At 50.7% G+C, this 13,138-nt stretch overlaps 1 protein-coding gene across 8 annotated transcripts in view; it reads left to right on the plus strand.

The window, feature by feature from the left end:
- Positions 1–13,138, plus strand: part of SGSM2 (small G protein signaling modulator 2) — a 97,436-nt gene that overhangs the window by 28,924 nt on the left and 55,374 nt on the right. The gene's annotated exons all lie outside the window — the stretch shown is intronic.

Here is a 13,138-nt window from a genome sequence, read left to right on the forward strand (position 1 = left end):
CCTAAAGCATCCAAGAAAAGTGTGTATTCAACCTTTGCTTGAAGACTGCCAGTGAGGGGGAGCTCACCACCTCCTTAGGCAGCCTATTCCACTGCTGAACTACTCTGACTGTGAAAAACTTTTTCCTGATATCTAGCCTATATCGTTGTACTTGAAGTTTAAACCCATTACTGCATGTCCTCTCCTCTGCAGCCAACAGAAACAGCATCCTGCCCTCCTCCACGTGACAACCTTTCAAATACTTAAAGAGGGCTATCATGTCCCCTCTCAACCTCCTTTTCTCCAGGCTGAACATTCCCAAGTCCCTCAACCTATCTTCATAGGGCTTGGTCCCTTGGCCCCAGATCATCTTCGTTGCTCTCCTCTGTACCCTTTCAATTTTATCTACGTCCTTCTTGAAGTGAGGCCTCCAGAACTGCACACAGTATTCCAGGTGTGGTCTGACCAGTGCCGTATACAATGGGACTATGACATCTTGTGATTTTGATGTGATGCCCCTGTTGATACAGCCCAAAATGGCATTTGCCTTTTTTACCGCTGCATCACACTGCCTGCTCATGTTTAGTTTACAGTCCACAAGTACCCCAAGGTCTCGTTCACACACAGTGCTACCTAGAAGCGTATCCCCCATCCAGTAGGCATGCTTTTCATTTTTCTGACCCAGATGCAGAACTCTACACTTATCTTTATTAAATTGCATCTTGTTCTCATTTGCCCATTTTTCCATTGTGTTCAGATCTCGTTGAACTCTGTCTCTATCTTCCGGAGTATTTGCCAGTCCTCCCAATTTGGTGTCATCTGCAAACTTGATGAGTAGTCCCTCCACCCCCTCATCTAGATCATTAATAAATATGTTAAAAAGTACCATTTTTTTGACAAAAAAATATTCCTCCATTGTGCCCTGTCCCCTCACGTATGTGCCAGCCTTGGTAACTCTTCATAATGTGCATCTCTCCCTACCTGCCGGTCTGATTTCTTAATCATATTTCAAAACTGTCATTCCTCCCAGGAAATGCAGGCAGCATTCAGTTTCCCCCCCTTCCCGTTTATGATCGCAATAACCCTGCAAAGTAAGTCAGAGTGAGCGTGTGATTGAATGGCTGGCTCTTCATCATCCCGTGAGCCAAACCTCACCACATGAATTTGAACCTGGAATTAATCCTAATCTGTTATGCCGCACTCTCTGGAGGGGCAGTTCAGAACTCTGACCAGCTGACTAGGAATGCAGGTTGGGGGGGGGGCAGGCTGGCCTGAAGCAACAGAACAGTCCCATGGTATACAGCACTGGTCAGACCACACCTGGAGTACTGTGTGCAGTTCTGGAGGCCTCACTTCAAGAAGGACGTAGCTAAAATTGAAAGGGTACAGAGGAGAGCAACGAGGATGATCTGGGGCCAAGGGACCAAGCCCTATGAAGATAGGTTGAGGGACTTGGGAATGTTCAGCCTGGAGAAAAGGAGGTTGAGAGGGGACATGAAAGCCCTCTTTAAGTATTTGAAATGTTGTCACTTGGAGGAGGGCAGGATGCTGTTTCTGCTGGCTGCAGAGGAGAGGACACGCAGTAATGGGTTTAAACTTTAAGTACAACGATATAGGCTAGATATCAGGGAAAAAGTTTTTCACAGTCAGAGTAGTTCAGCAGTGGAATAGGCTGCCTAAGGAGGTGGTGAGCTCCCCCTCACTGGCAGTCTTCAAGCAAAGGTTGGATACACACTTTTCTTGGATGCTTTAGGATGCTTAGGGCTAATCCTGCGTTGAGCAGGGGGTTGGACTAGATGGCCTGTATGGCCCCTTCCAACTCTATGATTCTATGATTCTGTGAGCAAAGTTTGAGAGCAGCAGCACCCAACCAAGTTGAATTCTGGGTAGAAGCTGTTTTGTACATGCTAGATGGGTCCCACTGGGCCCGTTTCTCTCTCAGCCTCACATTACAGGGCTGTTGTGACCATGAAATGGGAAGTGAGACCACAGATGCTTCCAGGGTTCCTTGGAGGAAGGGCAGGGTAGAAATTCCTGCCCTACATATATGTAGTAACCAAATCATGTGTCCTGTCGTGTTCTCCTGCACCTTGTATGACCACATTGCTCTGTATTTCGTGTCTGGCCTTCAGGAGCTTCCGCAGTGCCTGAGGGCCTGCACAATGGAGCTCATCTCTCAGGCCTTTGGTGGGGACTAATGATTGATAGAACATCATCCGACTGCCCCCAAAGCCCCCAAAGCCCCTCCCCCAGGAACATGTGGACTATCGTCATGCAATGCAACATCTGCAAGTAAGCCTAATGAGTGCTCTCAGGGTCCTGTGTATTTTATAATTCTAATTATTAACTCTTTTAACTGATAGAAATTTTATTACGGTTTGTACCAGACATATAACAGAGGAATTTATACAATTCATCCCAGATACTGTTTTAATTGTGCATTGATTAATGTTTCAAGGTAGTGATACGTTGTAAACTGCCCCACACTGGTATCCTGGGGGGGGGGGGTGTTTAGCTATTAAGCATATCTGTGGCCCAGTGGGAATTGGGGAAGGAGGGAAATCATCAGGGGGCTTTGTTCTGCTCCGGTGCCATCCCAGCCGCTAGAGACCGACAAAAGCATCGGGGAATGCGTTTTCTAGAATAAAAGATCCCTTCATCAGACACGAGCAGAGGAGAAATGGAGGCCTCTGGAGTCCTTTCCTCTCAGTCAGGAGGGGGGCTCTAGAGACCCCTCGTGGAGGAGACAGCGGTCCCGTGCAGCTTGTAATCGGCTGGGGCAGAGCAGCGAGGAGCTGCGTGGGGGGGGGGCAGGAAGAATCCTTGGCCCCTCTCCAGTCCATTGTTCTGTGGTTTCCTTGCCTCTGAAGTTCCCTTCGAGCTCCCCGGCAAGCAGCCTCTTCGGGTGGAGGAAATCTGTTTAGGAAGGACAGCTCTGCTGTTGCTAAGGCCAAGTCAAGACCCCCTAGCTCTTGATCTCATGTTGTAATTTCCTGATGAGGTCAGTTTTGTTTTGTTTGAGGACCGCTGCTCTTCGGCCAGCCATATTCTATACCGGGGAGGGCGGCATATAAACAAACAAACAAAATGTTATCCCTCTGATTTTTGAGTTTAATTTAATTATTATGTTTCTATACTACCACCTCTCAAAAAACTCGTTTGCAGTTTTTAACTCAGGATTTATGCCCATTTATTCTTTTGCCGCAGTGCTATCCTAAGGAGAGTCACATCCTTATAAGTCCAGTGAAGTCCTTGGGCCTGTGATTTTAATAGTAGGCAGCAGGGGCCTATTTTAGAAATTATGCAAAAGTTGGCCCCTAGGATTTCAGCCCCCAACTCTCTGACAGGTTTTAGGACCAATGAAGCTTTAAAGGGTAGTGGTGAAATACGTCTTGCTTCATCTGACTACTGAAAGTGACTTTCAGAGCCAAAATCCATCTTGGATCAAAATTTGGTGGGGGCAGAGAGCTTGCTTGTTTGTTCTTGGCTGTATTCTCCCCCTCTCTCCAGCTCACTTTTCAAAGGGTTTTAGAATTAGAATTTTTAATACAATTGAAGAGTATTCCACCTCCTCCTCCGCAAAGATTCTAACTATATGGTAATTCACTGCCAAGTCCCATTTTCTACTCTGCATTGTTTCCCTTTCCTTTTTTGTTCAGTGTTTACAAGGAAGCAGAATCTTTTCTAGCTCACCTGTGTCTGAAACACCTGGAGCAATATATCAGATCAGTTTTTTGGAGCTTTGTGTGTCAAATCCCCATGATCTGGAGGCAAGTAAGAACTTCATGTCTGTCTTGCAAACAATGAAGATTCCAGATTGCCCCAGAGAGGGTCACAGAACTGGAGAAGAGACTTGGGGAGGTGGGGCTAGGTGTTCTGGGGCCAGGTTGGGTGTGAGTAGCTTGGCTTGGCGTAGGTGGAAGAACACCAACCAGGGTACTTTTGTGATCTGTTCCTCCATGGAGAAGGATGAGTTGAAGATCACGCCCGGGTTTCTGGCTGAGTACGTGAGTTTTAGCTGCACCCCATCCAGGTGGGGCAGTCGCACTTCCTTGCTTGGCCCTTCCCTAACGAACCAAAGGAGCTCCATCTTTGCAGGATTAAGCCTCAGATGGCTATGCTTGAGCCAGCCCATCACTGCTTCTAGACCAGGGTTAGTCAACCTGTGGTCCTCCAGATGTCCATGGACATTCCCATGAGTCTCTTCCAGCGTTTGCTCATGGGAATTGTAGTCCATGAACAACTGGAGAACCACAGATTGACTACCCCTGTTCTAGACAACTGGCTAATGAGTCTGAGGGTGAGTCAGGAGGGCTGTCCATCCTGAGGAAGAGCTGGGTGTCATCGCCGTATTAATGACATTCCAGTTCGAACCTCCTTATCAGCCGGGCTAGAGGGCACATAACGGTATTATAAAGGACTGGGGAGAGCACTGCTCCTTGAGGCACCCCACAGTGGAGTTGCCAGCAGTGCAATCGGGTCTGATTGCCAGTGGTCCCCAACCTGCGGTCTGCGGCCCGGTGCCAGGCCGCAAAGGCCAGGGTGCCGGGCCGCGGTTCACTCTCCTCACCCCACCCCCGCAGTAAAAAACTTCCCCGGGCCGCAAGCTTACGGCCTGGGAAGCTTCTTACTGCGGGAGGGGGGGGGGAGAGGTAATCAGGGCCGCGCATCGCGCATGCGCGGCCTGGCCGTGCATGCACACATGCGTGATGCACGGCCGGAATCACGCATGCGCGAAAGTGCAGCGCATGCGCGATTTCGGCTGCACATGTGCGCTGCATGGGTTGCCCCGCTGGTCCCCAGCCGGAAAAAGGTTAGGGACCACTGTTATTGCGACCTGAGAGAAAAGAAATGAGCCATTTCAGGGCTATCCCTCAGATCCAGGGATGGTTTCTTCAGCAGAGGCCAGACCATTTTATAAAAATGAGCTGATTTAAATGTTTTAATGGACATCCAGTTCCATAATTTTCTGCAGTCTTTCTTTAACAAATGCCTGCCTTCAGGTGTGTATGGAAGCCTGGGGCCTGTTTGGCCTTCTAAGTCTGACTTCTCTATTGTTGTTAGCTGCAAAGTCGTGTCCGACCCATCGCGACCCCATGGACAATGATCCTCCAGGCCTTCCTGTCCTCTACCATTCCCCGGAGTCCATTTAAGTTTGCACCTACTGCTTCAGGGACTCCATCCAGCCACCTCATTCTCTGTCGTCCCCTTCTTCTTTTGCCCTTGATCGCTCCCAGCATTAGGCTCTTCTCCAGGGAGTCCTTCCTTCTCATGAGGTGGCCAAAGTATTTGAGTTTCATCTTCAGGATCTGGCCTTCTAAGGAGCAGGCAGGGCTGATCTCCTCTAGGATTGACTGGCTTGTTTGCCTTGCAGTCCAAGGGACTCGCAAGAGTCTTCTCCAGCACCAGAGTTCAAAAGCCTCAATTCTTTGATGCTCACCCTTCGTTATGGTCCAAATTTCACAACCATACATTGCAACTGACCATAGCCTTGATTAGACGCGCTTTTGTTGGCAGGGTGATGTCTCTGTAATTAAGAACCCTGACTTCTCTAGGAACCCATTAATTGACTAGTAAGAGGTTGTCAGTGGGCTACTGCTGTTTTGATCCTCATTCATTTTTCAAATCTTTAACCGCTCCTTGCGGAGCAGATAAAATAAAACAGTAAGGGCTCCGTTGGCGGGCCCTGTCCGGGATGAGGAAGGGTGCCGATAGGCCCCTTCCCCCAGACTGACAATCGGAGGGCCCAGTCGGCAGGCGGCTGCCGATTGGGCCCTCCAGTTGTCAGTCCGGCGGCAAGAGACCAATCGTGAGCCGCGCGCAGCCCCCCTCCGAGTTTGGCCGCATGCGGCTGACCGCTGCTATTACCTGCCTGGGTAGGGAGAGGGCAGGTTGCCGCCTGGCCGCCCGCCCAGGATGTCCCAGCGGTGGCGGCACCGGCGGCGGCAGCAGCTGCCAACGCCAGCAGGACGCCTCACCGCAGGCCCGCACAGGCAGGAGCGTCCAGCGGAGCCGCCTGGAGCCGGCAGAAGCGGTCGTGGCGCCTGCCCCACCCGCACACAGGACGCCTTGCCTGCCGGCCCACACTGCCAGGAGCGGCCAGCGGCACACCGGGCGGGAGCGGCAGGCCACAGCGGCACCACCGTAGCCGCCCACGACAGCAACACATTGCCCGCCGGCCCATGCTGCTAGCAGCGGCCGGCCGACAAAGCTTGGGAAGCGGAGGCGGAGACACCGCCAGCGGCCGTGGCCACTGTGATGGTGGCCCCGCCCGCTCCTGAACACCTGGCCCGTCAACTGTCTTCGCACCTCCAGACCGCCGCCATTTACTCCCTCGCCGCACCACAGACCCAGGTAAGCCGCGGCCCAGGGGGGGGCACCAGGACAAGGCGGCGAAGTCTCACAGGCCGCCCCACGCCCGGCCTCGGGTCCGGGGCCTCGCCCTGCAAAGCCGGAGAGCCGCCCCACCAAACTCCCGAGCCCCACTAGCGCCTGCTGTATTTGGAGTACAGCGTGCTTATTTTCTAGTAGACTCATAAAGCCTTAAGAAAAAAGGTCCGTCTTGTCCAACGACCACCCGTCCCTGAAGTGGCTTGCTGAAGGCCAAAAAGCCACAGTGATGGACCTAGCCATACAAGCCAGAAGCATCGCCATCGGGTACATTTCTCTAGTCTCTAGTGTGAAAAAAGGTCACTGTGTTGCTCTGGCTAAAAACGATGTGGATGCAAAACCTCCACAGCTGTCTTGTGAAAGCAGACAGAGAAGGACTGTGGGCAGCCAAGACTGGCTGGTCTCCCAGGCCCTGTGTTGGGCGGCCACTTGTCTCAGACCCTTCCCTGGTCATCACCAAGTGCTTCCTCCTCCTCCTCCTCCTTCCTGGCTGCCATCTTGGGAGATGAGTCTGCCATCACTTATTCACTGACTAGACAATCCGTTTAAACCAACCAGAGTATCAGAAACAAGCAAAAGGAACTACTAGAGAGCCAGTTTGGTGTAGTGGTTAGGAGTGCAGACTTCTAATCTGGCGAGCTGGGTTCGATTCTGCGCTCCCCCACATGCAGCCAGCTGGGTGACCTTGGGCTCCCCACAGCACTGATAAAGCTGTTCTGACCGAGCAGGAATCTCAGGGCTCTCTCAGCCTCACCCACCCCACAGGGTGTCTGTTGTGGGGAGAGGAAAGGGGAGGCGACTGTAAGCCGCTTTGATCCTCCTTCGGGTAGGGAAAAGTGGCATATAAGAACCAACTCTTCTTCTTCTTCTTTATTACAGTTAGGGGACTGGAGGCACTTTGGCCCTTTCAAGATCATGATATGGACTGCTGCAGTCCTCTTTCCCTGGCCAGTGTGAACAGGACTGTAGCAGCTGCTTGCCCTACCCTGTGCCCCCTCACCCAGCCGAGTGGAACAGCACTATGCCCAATGTGGAACCTTCAGTATTTCCCCAGGGCCTGCAAGGCCAGAGTTTTCTGCCAGGCCTATGGCTGAGGCCCTAAAACAACGTTCAAGTTTCTCGGCCTCCCTCTACATAACCCAACCACCCAATCGGTCTAAGGGCCCTCGGTATGTGGGCTCTTCCCCTCTTTTTGCTTGGGAGAAGGAGGCAGTTCTGCTTAAATTATTGTAATGGTTTTATTTTTTCAGAATTTTAGAATCTAGTATTTAAAAATTAATACTTGATTTAAATTCCTACAATGCATATTAATTCTGTGTTTTAATCCTACGTAATCCATCCTGAGCCTTTGGGGGTTGGGGTCAGAATATAAATATAAAACAATCAATCAATTATGTATTATTTATTTATTTGGATTTTTATACCACCCTTCCATACGGCCCTGGGCAGTTTACATAGAACGTTGTAAAAATAGTTACGTAGAAAATTATAACAATCTGTCAGAGAACAGTCATAACATAGCACAGCATGTCAACCCAAACAGTATTTCAACAACACTGACACATCCCTGGGGAGGTCAGATTGTTCATTCATGGAAGGGGGCGGAGACCAGCAGATGTTTTGGGGCCGGCATCCTCAAGTGAATGGGATGCCTGCTGGAGGAGCTCCCTGAGGCAGGGCAGAGCTGGTGTCTGTGGAGTCAGCAGTCTCAGCAGTCCTTGTGCAGCGAGGCAGGCTGGGGAGGCAGGGGTGGCTCTTTGCTCCGCCGGAAGGACTGTCCGAAAGGCGGTGAGCAGGGCCAGTGGCCGTGGGGCTGTGGGGAGCTGGTGTGTTGGCCGCGGTGGGTTGGTTCGTGGTTTCTTCAGGCGGCTCTTGGGTGTCCCTGGGGAAGGGAGGGTCCGTCGAGTCCGGTCTCCTGCCTGGGAGCTAGGGCGGGGCCGGACAGTTAATAACTCCCCAACTTAGAGGCTGGGTCTTCATATGTGATGCCCAGAGAGATAGTTTGCAAATTTTGCAAATGAAGTCAACATTATGGTCCAAGCAGTTTAAATATGACCATCTTAGATCCTCTTATCTAATTAAGATTCTTAATCCTAATCTTAATCATCATAACCTCCATTCAAGCTTCCCCAAATCCTTTCACCAGGCAGTACAAGATTGATCCATGCAGTTCAGCCAAGGCAGTTAATGAGGTCCCTTCCAGCTCTGTTATTCTATGATTCTATGGAACCAGTCGAAAGTGAGTTACTGAAGAGGGTCCTTCTCCCCTGGAGGAAGGAGGACATCTGGCCCTCCCTGCTGGTTCCGGAACACGACGCGCTATACAGGCAGGCAGATGCAGGGGAAGTTAGCGAACTGCAGCAAATTCCCCCTTTCTCCCTGTTCTTCTTTAATGAAAAAAGAGAATCAGATTGCTGCAGATTATGTGGGAACACACAATTTGCCACAGTCATCCCTAGTCCTGGCTTTTTGATCCTGTTCTGAAGGCAGGAGGAGGCCGGGGCTCTGGGCTGGGACTGCAGGAGGAACAGGTGCAGCAGCAGCTGGCAGGGGCAGGCGATGAGGTCTGGTTGCTGCTGCCATTGCCACAGTCTCCCCACTGTTGTTTCTACTTGGGCCGGACCACAGCGCCTTGGCTCCCTCCGCACAGATGTTGTCATTTTGACCCGGGTGGGTCAGAGCTCCCTCCCTCCCTCCCTCCCTCCCTCCCTCCACCTCTTCCATGCCATGGTTCCCCTCACACACTGCTTCCTGCCCATTGCCTGCCGCATGCACCTGATGCCTCGCTCTGCACAGGCTTCGTCCATTTCCTGTCCCTCACAACAGAAAAGCCGGCACCCTCCAGGCAGTGCGCTGCCTCTCACCACCCAATGAAGGCATGCTTCACCAGCATCGGTGGCATTGCTGCTACCGTTGCTACCTCTGCCGCTCCTCCTGGGGCTGGACAACGGACGTCACGTCTGTGCCCATTTCTGTCCCATTTGGAGCACCAGTAGATGTGCCCACATCAGAAAGGTTTTGAAAGGTTAAGATTAACATGTTTAAGGCTGATAAGTTCCAGATATTCTTTTCTGTGGTTCTCGGAGCGTCCAGACTGGGGAATGAGATGCAGTGTGCAGGACAGGAAGTGGAAGGCGGGCCTTTGAATTAACCCCTGCCCCCATGAGCAGCCGAAGGGGACGCCCGTCCTTACTCCAGGGGAGAAGAACCCTCTTCAGTAAGTCCAATGGTCATTTTCCACTGGAGTGCTAAGGACTATTACTGATAAACTGATGCATTTTCAAATCTTAGAAGCCCTGTCATGGGTGAATTGAAATGCCTTATCAGGCTTATCTTGAAATTGGCTTTCATCATTCTAAAGTTTTGTTAATAATAAGGATAATAATATAAATATATTTTTATTTATAACACACCGTTCCTTGAAGGTTCAGCTAACAACATATATATAAAAACAATAAAATAGCAATAATTATCACCTTAAAAAGAGTTTTGCATATTCTAATTGTTGAGATTCAGCCGAGTAAAGTAGTGTTTGTGTCTAAAAACACTCTTAGGTCTACGTGAGTAAGTTTGTAAGTAGTTTACTAACAGAACATGAAGCAAATTACACTTAAATAGAAAACACATAAGAAAGGCCTTTTCCTGGCTAGATGAACTGACCTCTTCTTTCACAGACAGGCACAACCGTCGGCCTCACAGGAGAATTGTGCCCTGGGGAAAGAACTCTCCTTCCTGGTTATTCTGCAGGCGCTCTCTCGGTCCACAGCATGCCAGCTAACGTGTGCACACACTAGCAAATAAAACAAATTCGGAGTCCAGGGGCACCTTTAAGACCAACACATTTTTATTCAAGGCATGAGCTTTCGAGGGCAGGCCCTCGTCCTCAGATACAACTAGCAAACAGCAACATTACAGTTTCCATTCAGGAACTAGAACAAATACTTACACTAACCCACTGGAGTAGTTCAGAGCTGCCTTTAATTTCTCAGTGGGGGGCAGTACAGATGGCAGCTTGCAGAATGGGTAAAGGTATCCCCTCCTGTGCAAGCACCGGGGCATGTCTGACCCTTGGGGTGACGCCCTCCAGTGTTTTCTTGGCAGACTCAATACGGGGTGGTTTGCCAGTGCCTTCCCCAGTCATTACCGTTTTACCCCCCAGCAAGCTGGGTCCTCATTTTACCGACCTCGGAGGGATGGAAGGCTGAGTCGACCTGGAGCCGGCTGCTGGGATCGAACTCCCAGCCCCATGGGCAGAGCTTTCAGAGCTTTCACATTTCTGCTGCCTTACTACTCTGCGCCACAAGAGGCTCCAGAATGGTTACTGCCTGGCTAATGTTTTGCGCAAGAAGGCCAGAATTTGGGTGTTGTTTCTGGCTTAAGCCATCGGCCTGAACGGGTTAGAGCCCTGCAGTGCTTGGGCTGGTTCCCCAGGGCCCGGATCTCTCCAGGAAGAGTGCTCCTCCAGGCTGGGCCAGCGTGGCATCCCTGGGGCTGGGAATCTTGAGTACATTCTGGTCACTTGATCTTAAGCACGGAAGCTTACACCCAGAAGTAAACTTCGTTGGTCTTACAGGGGCTCCAGGACTCAGACCTGGAGCCAATCACAGCTTCAGAGCCAGTGTGGATATCCTGTGGCTTGTGTAGTTTCTTCTCCATGATTTTAACAAATTGGGTTTAGAACTACCTGCCATTTTTCTTTAACATACTTGGTTTGATCCTTGCCTCGGGATGTCTGCAGAAGTCCTACTCTCTCAAGGATTTGCCATTAGTTCTAAACTCAGCACAAGTCAGGGAGGGAGGGAGGGAGGGAGCAGGTGGCTCCAAGGACTTGGCTCTGTTTACTTAGATTTGTACCCCCCCCCCCCGACTTGCATGGGAGATTCAGGCGGTGTCCCCCCCCACTTCTGCTCCTCTCCTGCGGTTGGGGTGAGCATGACTCTGGTGGCCCTGCTGCTCTCTCTCTCTCTCTCTCCCCCCCCCCCCAGTGGGGACTCAAAGCAGCTGAGGACACTTTTCCCCTGGCTTCCATTTTATCCTTACAGCAGCCCCAAGCAAGGGGCTAAGCAGGGAGGACGCTCAGCGGGTTTCCAGGGCAGGGCAAGGATTCAGACGTGCACCTGACGATCCCAGTGTGGCACTTGAACAATGCAGATTAATGTTTCTCTGTGATGCCTGCATGCAGTCCTTTTGTGCATGTGCACTGCCTTTTTAAGACATGCACGTCATGTATCACCAAATGAGAGATTGTTTCCCCAGATAGCAGCTCTTTGCTGCAGTCTTCCTTTTGCATGGGAGGTTTAGGATGCGGTGTCCTGCCAAGCACATCTGGAAACAATCCCCCCTCCTTGTCCCTGTTGCCATGGTAGCAACTGTTGGCTTTTGGATGTTTAAATACCTCTTGCTTACCTGAAGACGTGTGGCTGTTTCCCTGTTTGTTCTCTAGTGGGAGAACTGATTGCCAGCTCCTTATTGGTTGGCTGTCAAGAAGCCCTTTCCTAGCCAGCCCCCCCCCCCCGTCAGCTCCCGATGCTGATTAGGACAAGACAAGTAGTGTATCTCCCCCCTCCCTCCCCCCCCCCATCATCTCGGCATCCTGCAGGCTAAGGTTGCTGCTGGATCTGTAAGGGTTTTTGTTTTTTAAAGTGCTTCCCCAGAAGGCTGTAGGCCGGTGCAGTTCCCAAGGGCCTTCTTGCCCTCTGGTTTTGCAGCTCATCTCCAGGTGACGGAGGGGGGGAAAGTTTTGTTAGAGGGACAGTTTTTTTGTGAGGGGGCAGTAGAGCAAAGTGGACAGCAGCCCCTTATGTGCCTGTACAGAACCGACATGCTTCTTCTTCTACCCTCCTGCACTTGACATCGAGGGATTCCTGATGTTCACCTCTAGTTCTGAAGCACGCCAATTTCTAAGAAGAAAATGTAGAAGTTAGTGAACAGTTGCCAAATAACTGAATATGCAGGCCAGAGTTATGCATTTAAAAAAATAATGTTTCACAGATTAAATACAGGAGGAAGGAAGAATCGGTGGAAATTGCCTTCCCCTCTCATGCAGCTAAAGAAAAATATCCAGAACATAGACCAGCAAGCCACTGCATAAAAGGATACACGACCAAGTGATTTCTGTTTTTCCTGACTAAAAAGAAAAGCTATTTCCTATCTCATGATAGGAATTTCGATCAAGCTAGTCAATCAACTAAAAATCATCCATTCGGCGGCCAAAAAACCCATACTAATCATTATTAAAAACCTCATGGTGGACAGAGGGGCTGATCTCTCCCTTTAATTCGCCCTTAATAGCCCCAATAGGGCTTCATGGCAACGGGGGTCCAGATCAACGGGGGGTCCAGACCTGGCGGAAGAGCTCCGTCTTGCAGGCCCTGCGGACTGCCGGAAGCTCCCACAGGGCCTGTAGCCCTGTGAGGACTTAATATGCTGTAGGATATATATTTTTTAAAGAAATGAACTGCCTGCTGCTGATTCAGACCCTTGGTCCATCAGAGTCAGGGCAGTCAGCTTGGAGTGGCAGAACTCTCCAGCAAGACCCCCATTCAAATCCCAGCTCAGTCACGAAGCTCACTTGGGTCGCCTTGGTTCAGTCATACCTACCTTTCAGGGTTGTTGTGAAGACAAAATGGGAGTGATACAACCATGCAGCTCCTTGGAGGAAAAAGGTCGGGTAAAAATGTGGCAAATGAACTAAATGATCTGCAGTGCCGTAGATAGAGGGGAAGGAGAGGGGAGGCAATAAGACTCCACAACATGCAGGCGCTTGAAC

Source organism: Paroedura picta, chromosome 15 (genome assembly GCF_049243985.1).
Source record: "Paroedura picta isolate Pp20150507F chromosome 15, Ppicta_v3.0, whole genome shotgun sequence".
NCBI classification, from domain to species: domain Eukaryota; kingdom Metazoa; phylum Chordata; class Lepidosauria; order Squamata; family Gekkonidae; genus Paroedura; species Paroedura picta.